Consider the following 11,973-nt stretch of genomic DNA (forward strand, 5'->3'; position numbering starts at 1 on the left):
AAGCAACATTTTCCTGACAACTGTAGTTCAGAGGTCACGCCGCTAAGTGTGATGGTCTGTGTTGATTCAGGTCAGTTGCTTCCAAACTTTTGCTAAGCTCAGTTTCTCCAATCTTCTTCCTTTTACAACATACTGTAGGTGTACCGAGCCTTTATTTCAAAGTGTCATCTGCAGCACTTTTCTTTTCCTGCGGCCACGGCAATAGCACTATTGATAGAGCCGCATGGGCACAATAGAGGCACAATGAGTGCGCCACGTGGTTCAGCCCTCACTCGGTCATTCTCTTTTTTTCCGAAAGGGGTAAACTGCTGATCCCAGTGTTTATAAAAGGGCCATATCAGCTAAATTTGTCTCAATAAATATGGCTTGTCCTAGGTGTTGCACCTCCAGCTCATACAAATATACAAAAACACACAGTCTGCAGTCAAACTAATCGCAGACTGCGCAGATAAATCTAATCTTTGACCAACTCGGATCAATTTTCACTCAGAAAATCTGAGCCTCCACTGTGGCACGCCACAATGGCCTTTGACACAGGCCATTAAATGACCACAATACAGTCTAACTTTGGGTGCTGACACCATACAATGGAGCTCTTTTCGCCACAGAGACTGTTTTTCTTCTGCCTGATCTCCCAGACAAAGCAGTATTATTGTTGCACCAATTGAGTTTTAACCGTGAGGCACAAAGGAGGCACTCACTTGATGGTTCAAGCCTTCTTGCCAACTTTACCACATTCTGCACGTTGTGATGTCACAATAAATCGATACAAAAATTGGACTGAAAGTTTTTTTTTTCCCTACATTTTTACTTGCTAAACATGAAGAAACACAATTGAGAAATGTCCAAATGAAGCTTGTTTTCATTAACAATTTAATAAAAATACAGAATTCTTATGTTGTCTTGCAAACGTGTCTACCATTACTTGCACACAATTTAGTTTCTGAAAGAAGCTACCCAATCCAAAAACAAGAAGGAAGAACCTGTTAACAAATTTAGCGAACAGTTTATTTCAATTCAGTTCAATTCAATTTTATTTATATAGCGCCAAATCATGAAACATGTCATCTCAAGGCACTTTACAAAATCAAGTTCAATCATATTATACAGATTGGGTCAGATTATACAGATTGGTCAAAAATGTCCTATATAAGGGAACCAGTTGATTGCATCAAAGTCCCCACAAGCAGCATTCACTCCTGGGGAACCGTAGAGCCACAGGGAGAGTCATCTGCATTGTACATGGCTTTGCTGCAATCCCTCATACTGAGCAAGCATGAAGCGACAGTGGGAAGAAAAACTCCCCATTAACGGGAAGGAAAACCTCTGGCAGAACCGGGCTCAGTATGAACGGCCATCTGCCTCGACCGACTGGGGTTACAGAAGACAGAGCAGAGACACAACAAGAGAGACAAAAAAGCACAGAAGCACACATTGATCTAGTAATCTGTTCTACATTAGATGGTAGTAGCGGGTGAGCCGTCTTCTCTGGATAATGTCACAGTTAACAGAACGCCAGACCAGGTGTACCTACTATGAAGAAAAAGAGAGAGAGCAAAAAGTTAAAAGCTGAAATGACAACAGTCATTTCAATGTAATACAATGCAAAACTGGAGAACAGTAGACTGAAGAACAGTAGAAATCAGTAGAGTGAGAAAATTAGACCCTGATGTCCTCCAGTAGCCTAGGCCTATCACAGCACAACTATAGAGATATTTCAGCTATTATTGTTGTAGTATAATCTCACGCATATATTATTTTAAATCTAAGATTTAATTTGAGACAATTTATTCAGAGGGAAAAAGGGTCCCATATGACGAAATGTCGGCTTTAACAAAATCCCCTGTGCCAGTTATTGCAAGTGAATGTCACCGATGCGTGTTTTGGTTTATACTTGACTTTTTTCAAGTTGATCCGAATGTCCTGGAGTATCTAGTTAGTAATACAAGACTTAGTGTCTCCTTAGTGTGTAAATCTGAGACAGGCGTGTTTTTGTAGCCACTCTTCAAAAAAGGCAACAAGAACTCTTGCATTTAGGTAACTCGGGTTTTAGTCTTAGTTTTAGTCGGAGCAATAATCAAAAAGTAACTATTGGAACTGGAACAAACAAAGCTGGATCAGGATGATAGGTTATCTTTCAACCACACTGAGCAGGATGAGGAAGTTGACAAAAAAAAATCTCACAGTTAGAGAACTGTAGCAAAGAATGGCATCTTTGGGTCACCAAGGCTCTGTAGCCTTGAAACAATTGAAACATAGCATAAATGACATTTATTATTACAGTGAGATTTGGCACTTCTGGGGAAGTGCTCCTCTGCTTGAAGTAACAGTGCAGCTTAGGTTTTTATCTTAAATCATTCCTTATTTTTTAATCCGCATGGTGGTAAGGAAAAGGGGTTTTGTTTTTTCTGTTTACATGAGATCGTTACAGCTAAGAGATAACGTTAATTTAATGTTATGAGCGAATAAGGTGAGGTTTTATCCAAGCAGTGCCAGAGCTAGAAGAGCTTTCGTGACACAGTATCAAACAGGAAACGCTCTAATGTCAAATATTAACAAGAACCTTTTATAGACAGCCATCTGATTTCCTCCAATCTCTTCACTTCCACTTTCTAGTGTCCAAATAAAAGAGGCCAAACATACCCTAAAAACCTGCTGGGCAAATCATTGATAGAGTCCCACACATGCTGCTAAAGACTGACTAGTGACTAATAGTTTCTACTTGCTACTGTTTACAATACTGTCTCTGTTTGACAACAGCTTTTGCTGGCATCCACCTAGACAGTGGTCACACCTATAATGCATTCATGGTACACCCAGCAGTTTGAAATGTTCTGTACCTGACTTGGTAAGGTAACTGCAAACATCACTTTAAACTAAATAGAGATGGTAAAGAACCATATATCCTTGAGCAACATTGATCTTGTCTGTGTAAATATCCCCATGACATAAACCTCAAACATTCAGGACATTGTGGTTGCAGTGCTTGTGGTTGCTTTAACCTGATATGCAAAGTTCTTAATATCATATTGTCTTCACTGATGGACACCAGTTAGTCTGGCTAGACTCTGGACTTGTATGTGTCCTATGGGCTTTTTGCAGTCTTTCAAAATGGTACAAATTAGGAAATTGTACACTTCTTAGAGGGCAAACGTGTGACACCTTTTAAAGGAGCATTGCGCAAATCCCAGAATTTTTGCAGACGTCTGCCCCCTCTGGCGTTACTAGACACTAGTGTTGTGCATGTGAATGGGAGAACAGGAAAAGCATCTGCCACTGCAACAGCACAGGTCTTTTTGTTTAGAGGTGAAATATCTTATAAGGTAAGAAAGCTATATTGGGGTTAGCCTGCGTTCTCTCGCTAATAAATCAGTTACAGTGGAGACTCAACAAAGTAGCCAGGTGAACAAGAGTGAGCAGGATGTCACACGACGTGCACCCACTGAGGATCAGGCCCGAATCACTCTCATAAATTGAATAATCCAGCCTGTATAGGCAACTGCAGTAAATAGAGGATAATTCATTTTACATATCGGCATTTGTATGGGCACATATGGGACAGTAAAATAAATAATATTTAAATTCAAAACTTGCACTATGCACCTTTAAAATTTACAATGACTGTCAGATCGCTACTTTTCAAAAATCAGACTCATTTGTCCTTTTATTCATAACATTATCATGGGTTCAGTTTATTGTTGAACTGGTGAGAAAAAAACATGATATTATTTAGGTGTTTGCATTTAAGAAAAGAAAAAAAAACAAGTGGTTTGAGCTTGATGATCTTAGCCTGCATGGTAAATTTTGGATGCAACTGTTTTAGATACATTGATATCAAGATGACTGGAAAGCACTGAAGAGGTTGTTTGTTTTTTTATCAAAAAGAGACATTTCATTGTTTTAAAGTGGTTGCCCATGCATATGTATATACTCTGTTTATGTATGTTTAATTTACAACCACAGATACAAGTATTTATGCAATTCTTTTTGATGACTGAGGGACCAGGTGACACTTTGTCAATGTGGACAACGATCAAAGAAACTGCGATATAACCCCTTCCAAGAGCTAATCCCTTAATCTCTCCATGCATCTATAGACTCAGTCGAGGGGTGCCATGCAGACTGTGGCCAGCTGGGATCACGGGTTCTTTGGCCCTCTATCTGGGCTCCCTGTGTCTCCCAAGGGTGTCTCTTAGGTGCTATGAATAGACTCGGGCCCATGCTCCGTTCTCCGTGCTGTCGGCTTGGGCTTTGGCATGCGGTGCTCATGTCAGCATGTCTGCCACGTATTACTCCCAAGCGGCGTCACTTCACCAACTGCACATTTGGGTCACCATGGAAACACAGCTACCTCTGCCCTGGCACCCTTTGGCTGAATCTTCCTGAAAAACTCTGACGTCTTTCTTAAGACCTCTTCCTGTCCTTCATTCCTCATCTCGCCATGTGGCTCTTGTTTACGCAGTTTATGACACTGAACAGGGAATGGGAGGTTTGAAACTTGATCCAGAGGGCTTTAAGTTTGTTACTTTTATATTAATGAATAGGCGGTTCTTATCTTTCTCATTAAAGACTTATGGAGTACAATTATGATGCGTTTAGGTGGCATGCAATGCCTGTAGTCTCATTTGTATTGGGTGGAAAGGAATGTATGTCTCTAATCTCATAGTGGACTCCTCACTAGTATAAGTAAATGGCCAACACAGTAATTACCCTCTTAAGGTCATCCAGGTAGATGGAGACCTCCATGTCACAGTTCTCTTTGGCTTTTTGTAATAGCTTGACTTTGTACTCTTTTTGTCTCATCCCCTTTAACCAGACATGCGGTCTGGGAGTGACCATCCTTAATGGACGGGTGTGTGGGTCACAGCATTTTTCTCTGACAGCGCATAGTTTTCTCAGGACAAATGGATGGATCGCTGTGTTTGTACTTTCGCTCCATTTCCCAGTTTGTGTTTAATCACATATCATTTACTGTGTCCTGGCTGATGGTCCAGCTGGCACAGACACGTCTTAAGTTAATAAACAAGACTCAAGACAGAAGATTCACAGCAGCTGCTTCCTCTGCCTAATTGCCTGTTGTTTTATACATTCTAAATCTCCACTGACACTTGAACCTGCTTTCTGAGTTTCAATATTTTATGTAAATATATAAACACTAGTTATCATCAAGAGTTTCCAAAAGTTTTGTTGTAGTTCTTGTACCAGAGGCTATGATGTTCAGTTTTTAATTTAAATTTTTCATTTTATTCCAAAGAGACATTTCCGGAGCTGGTGTTTTTGCAGACCTGAAAAAAGCCCCACCATTGAAATGTTTCTACTTGAAGTATAATAATGTTTCTACTTGAAGTATAATAAACACATCTCTGTGCTGCTTTTATTGTACATGGATGTTAACAACAGGCAGAAGACTTAAAGAGTGACAAAACTCTTGCAAACTGGAGTCTACAGTAATGTGCCATGTTATTAGGTACATCTTGCTAGTACTGGGCTGAACCCTATTATGCCTTTGGAACTGGCTTAATTCCTTATGACAAACTGAACAAGGTGTTGGGAACATTTCCTCATATTTTGGTCCATATTGTTGTGACAGAGACACACAGGTGACATAAATTTGATCTACTGCACATAACAGCGTGTAACTCTCCAGTTACGGCACATTCCAGAGACATTGTATTAGATTAGATCAGAGGAATGTGGAGGCCATTGTACAGTGCCTCGTCATCGTTATCATCAAGAGCACACTTTGAGATGAGTTTTGTGACAACGTGCATGATGTTGCTGGAGGTAGCCATAATAAGACGGCATGATAAAACAATTGGCACAGAGATCTAAAAGGCGACAAGGAAACATACCCTACACAATTATATCACCTCCACCAACCTGCACCATTAATAAAAGTCAAGATGGAGCTATGATTTGTTTTTCATCTGTACCAAATATCTATCCACAATCTTAATGTTGCAGCTGATATCTAGACCAATCAGATGACTCATTGTTCCAATTCATTGTCCAATTTTGGCAAACGTGTTCAAATCATAACCAAAGTTTCCCCTTTTTAGATGACAGGCGTGTGTTCTGCTGCCGTATCTGCTTGCATATCTTGGTTACCTGTGATACAAACAGGACATTTTTGTCAACATCACTGTCACTCAGTGGAATTTTTTTATATATAATTCTTTGCTAACCTGAGGGCCAACTGTGTGGGAAAATACCAGTAGAACAGCAGTTAATGAAATACCAACCTGTCTGGCACCAACAACCATGCCATGTTCAAAGTAACTTAAATCTCTTTTCTTCCCCATTCTAATGTTCGGCTTGAATTTCACCCTCTCAAGATGCTTAAATGCATTGAGTTGCCATCATGTGATTGGGTAAGGAACTGTTAAAACAATTGAACTGGTATACCGAAACTGTCTTCCGTGAGATTAGTTTGCAATTTGCTCCATATTATCCCGTGCCTTGCCTTAAAGGTATAGTGGCCGACCTTTTTTGGCTTCAAGTTCCGAGTGGGATCACCTTATCTATTGGTTGTCCCACATGCTAATCATTGTGACATGCTCACCTAAAGCTTGTTCCTTGCTAGTTTCCTCTTGCTGCACATGTGCACTTCTAGTGTTTATGTATCCAGTGAGCTTCAGTTTCAGCCATTCATTGTACGCTCTGCTCATTATCAATATGGTCCTGCTCCCATCGAAACCATTTGGGGAAAGGAGGGACATTTAGCGGAACCTTCCGAGCTGATTGGGCGAAGCAACACCTTGCCCGTCTACCAAAGGTTGGTTTTAGCCAATGACGGTATCAACAGAAAATGCTGTAAGCAGCAGGCACCATGAGAAACCACAACAAGTTATGCTGGTCAAGGCACTTCTTTTAAAGAAATTGTGTATTCTGACAAAACAGGTGTGATAGCAGCAGCTACACATGTGCCCTTCTGAGGTGCCATGTTCATTTTGGTTTGGCTTTAGCTCTTGCTTTCATCACAGCTGGTATGTCTCGCCTTAAACCATAATAGTGCAACGTTATTGACCCGAACTGTCGAACAGGGATACAAAAATGAATAAAATCAACTTACGATTGTCGATTAATGGTTAATTAGATTAAAGTTTGTTCTGATTAACTGACAACACTTCTTTCAGTGCTGTAGTATGGCTGTCATCCAGAAAACGGCGTTGCTGGTGATTCTAAAGCAGAGCCAGGCCATCATGGCGGACGCAACATGAAGTAGTCCAAATGGAGTCCAGTGTGGAATTATATTTGCGCTGTTAAATGACAAGTATGCAAAATGTTCTTTATGCGGTTCAGTTTTTAAAGTGTAATGTCCTTACCAGAGCCTTACGCCTCCAAATCTCATACTTGAAAAATGTGCCGAGAGGAGGCGGTCCCCAGCTGCCGTTAACATTTAGCATTTATTTAAAAGCGAAATAAATGCTAAACTAACTAAATGCAAAGCTAATAAATCACTAACCATAAAATCGATAGGACCGCAAAACTCACCATTCAAACTCCAACTCGCTAGGGAGGCACAAGACGGAGCTGCTTTTATACCATACAGCAGAAGAGCTGCTGACACGTCAGTTTCTCCAAATGGCGACACAAAACCTTTTGAACCAACAGCAATGCTGATTTGAAATTCAAGTATTCAAAGTATTGCGCATGCACAGATATTAAAAAAAGCAACCTGAGCGTTTCTTACCTACATTTCTGGAAAAATTGTCCACTATACCTTTAACCTAAAAAACATAATAAATTATTATATTTTTTTAATAAGGGCTGATATTTTGCTGCCAAATGACATAGTGTTAACAGTGGGAACTTTATCCTCTCAATGAGTAGATCACGCACATAAACAGAGATCTGGAGACACAAACAGCTATAACAACACTGTGATTTGTACATGCAGGGAGAACACAGTTTGGCACTTGAAGGAAGTGTTGACGTGCTTTGAAATCATGTTGTGCCCTGAAGATGCCCATTCATCTCTTTCATATTAACCGCATTAGCGGTCTCACTGACAGAGCACTATGATAAGGCTTGCAGGATATTGCTGTTATTATCGCTGCGACTCTATTTTGATACTCAATAACCATCTCACCCCCAACTCTTGAGTTGATGACAGCTGTGTTAAACATGTAAAGAAGAAGATAATAAACAAATAAGATGAAGCTTTTATAAATGTTACAACACTTCTAAACTATATCAGAAGATTAACAGTGGTAAAACGTTTTTTATCATACAAGTTTTTATTCACAAAACAATTGGCAAAGATACATGGGAAGTCAAATTATGTATTATTCTATGTATTAATCTCTGTGTTATTTATTTAACTCAAAGTCATTTAAAACCAAAATGTTTCTAGTAAAGTATAACAAGATCAAATACAAACAAGGGTGACATTAGACTCTTGTAGATCAGAGATGCTGACCATTTGGAAATTAGTCAAAAAAAAACGAATCCATCACCATGTGATCTGTGCCATCTGTACATACTGGACACACAAGCAGAAACCCATACTCCAACATCAGTGCATCAACATCAGTCAAATCGAACCAGTGTCCTGTGCTAGGCAACCATGCCTTCCCAGGGCAGATGGCAGTGTCTGATCATGTTTATTTTACTTTAATCTAATGCATTTAAGTCTTGTTGCGTTTCCATGCTGTCTAAATGATGATGCTGGGTTTATGCAAGTTATGTGTGCTTGTGTATGAGTTTATGGTGCCGAGGGAGGGGGGAAGTTATGTGGAAAGATCTTGACAGACCTATCAATCATAGTTGAATATTATTCAACATCAGCAGTACAGACTGTGTATTCTGTATGCTGTGTTAATCCCGCCCCCCCCATTTATTTAAAATGACTGCTCTTTGTATCCGTTACCTCCTGTAGCGTGTATGAAAAATATCATTTATATTTATAGCACATAAAAAGCCACAAAAGTATAGTTTGAATTTAAATGTTTGCTCCCCTTTGCTTTGACACCCATAATTTGAAACTGAGAGCAAACCATTGTAGAAGTAAATTTCTTTATTAAAAAAAAAAAAAAGCCATAGATGTGTAATTTATTCTTAGTAACAATACAGCCTCAGGGGTTTAAGGAACATTAGTGAACGAATAGCACTAATGTTGAAGATTGTTGAAAGAAAGCCAGAAGAAGGCATGTTGGCCGTTTGCCACATATTAGCCGTGTCACTATAAATGTTCGGTGGAAGATGCTCTGGCCCAATATTACAAAATATGTTGGGACGGAGGTTCACCTTGCAACAGGTAAACAGCTCTAAAAATACAGCCAGAAATAAAATAGATTAGAATGGCTCAGTCAATGTCTATTTTCGTTACTCAAAGTACTTTTCTGGGACACTGTTTCCTTAGTCATACACACTCAATAAGATCTATATAATGTGGTTGTCATGTATTTTGGGGCCTATGTGGTAAACTCACCTATTCTTTCATATATATAATACTTATGCACACATATTAATACGTTTAGTCTTGAGCTAGTCTTTTTTTTTCTACCAGCAGAGCTTTGAATTGTCTTAACCATTTGAAGAATAGCTAGAAGTTCTGTTAAAAGGCATTATTACCAAGTTAAAGCCCTAGAAATGAAATTCCACACACTCTAGACAGGACAGACCAGGATAGATGTATGCAACCTTCACTGGTACAGCCTTGGTACACAAGTGGTGGAGCAGCACAGGTTACCCTCGGCTCTGCTTTAATCCAGCCTGTTGCAGTAAAACAAATCTACCCAGCTACGCCTTGTCTCAACCGTTTTTGTAAATATTCTGAGTTTGTCTGCGGACCGGATGAGCGCACAGACTGAACAGGTCTCTCAAGTCACTCCACATTCCAGTCATTGTAAACCAACGAATGGAATCGAGCTTGCATGCTCTTCTTGTCATCTGTTTAACCGGTTTCATTTGTCTTTGGATTTTGAGAATTTCTTCATATTGCTTTGCTTACTATTACATTTTATAGGTTTTGGACTTTGAATTTTACAGGTTCTTACGAACGTCTTGGAGTGCCACTGTTCAATTCAATTCAATTTTATTTTATTTTTATAGCGCCAATTCATTAAACATGTCATCTCAAGGCACTTTCCAAAATCAATATTCAATCAGATTATACAGACTGGGTCAGATTATACAGATTGGTCAAGAAAATTTCCTATCTAAGGAAACCCAGTAGATTGCATGAAATCTTGACAAGGAGCATTCACTCCTCCTGAAGAAGCATAGAGCTACAGGGACAGTCGTCTGCATTGTCCATGGCTTTGCAACAATCCCTCATACTGAGCAAGCATGAAGCGACAGTGGAAAGAAAAACTCCCCTTAAAGGGGAAGGAAAAACCTCCAGCAGAAACAGGCTCAGTATGAACGGTCATCTGCCTCGACCGACTGGGGGTTAGAGAAGACAGAGCAGAGACACAACAAGAGAGACAAAAAAGCACAGAAGCACACATTGATCCAGTAATCTGTTCTACATTAAATGGTAATACCGGGTGATCTGTCTTCCCTGGATGATGTCAGACCTAACAGAACGCCAGACCAGTTGCACCTACTAAAAAGAAAAAAATGACAAAAAACAAAAAGTTAAAAGCTGAAATGACAACAAGCAATACAAATTGGAGAACAGTAGGAGAACTCAGCAGAGTGAGAGAAATATACCCTGATGTCCTCCAGTAGCCTAAGCCTATAGCAACATAACTATAGAGATAACTCAGGGTAACCTAAATCACTCTAACTATAAGCTTTGTCAAAAAGGAAAGTTTTAAGATTAGTCTTAAAAGTAGACGGGGTGTCTACCTCACGGACCAAAACTGGGAGTTGGTTCCACAGGAGAGGAGCCTGATAGCTAAAGGATCTGCCTCCCATTCTACTTTTAGAGACTCTAGGAACCACCAGCAGACCTGCAGTCTGAGAGTGAAGTGCTCTGTTAGGAACATACGGGGTAATCAGAGCTCTGATATATGATGGAGCTTGATTATTAAGGGCTTTATATGTTAGAAGGAGAATTTTAAATTCTATTCTTGATTTAACAGGAAGCCAATGAAGGGAAGCTAAAATTGGAGAAATATGATCTCTTTTGTTGATTTTCATCAGAACTCTTGCTGCAGCATTTTGGATCAGCTGAAGACTTTGAACTGCATTTTGTGGACTTCCTGATAGTAAAGAATTACAGTAGTCCAGCCTTGAAGTAACAAATGCATGGACTAGTTTTTCAGCATCACCCCTGGACAGAATATTTCTAATTTTGGCGATATTCCTGAGGTGAAAAAAGGAAACTCTGGAAACCTGATTTAAAGGAAATGTCTTGGTCAAAAATAACACCAAGATTTTTTACTTTAGTACCAGAGGCCAATTTAATGCCATCCAGATTAAGTGATCAAGTGTTCCTTTCTATATTTTTATTTGGTTACTGAATTTGTCTAGGATTGATCAGATGCCCCCTGATCGCATTCCTTTTTTTTTTTTTAAGTACATTTAAAATGGCTAAAAATCTTGCTCATATAAAAATATACCGCACAAAAAAAATGAGATGCCCCTATGATTTGTTTTTTGGTATTTTCTGAAGGTACATCAGACATCAGAGACAGTTTTACTTAGTTCCTCTTTGCATTTTCAGTGTGTCTCAAATAGAACATCTATTTATGCAAGATATCTTTCCGGCACTTGTTCCCCAATTACTTTGTTAGACGGTTGGCGTGTCTGTAACCGCAAGCTGGCGAGGCTTTGGGTTTGTCATCCCACTTGTCAATTTTCTAACCCAGAAGGCTTAGGGACAAAGGCCCAGGCAGCTGCAACAAAGCTGGGTAGCTGGGTCTGGTTCTCCACAAAAAAAGAGGATGAAACAAGACACAAACAAACGCTCAGGTTAGTCATGTGTCAGTAATCACATTAATCACAGAAAACCGTCACTACCATGCCTAAGATTAAGTGTGGCGTTAACTGGTCTGGATAGATTAACCTGTTTTAAAACAA

This window comes from Fundulus heteroclitus, chromosome 12, assembly GCF_011125445.2.
Source record: "Fundulus heteroclitus isolate FHET01 chromosome 12, MU-UCD_Fhet_4.1, whole genome shotgun sequence".
NCBI lineage: Eukaryota > Metazoa > Chordata > Actinopteri > Cyprinodontiformes > Fundulidae > Fundulus > Fundulus heteroclitus.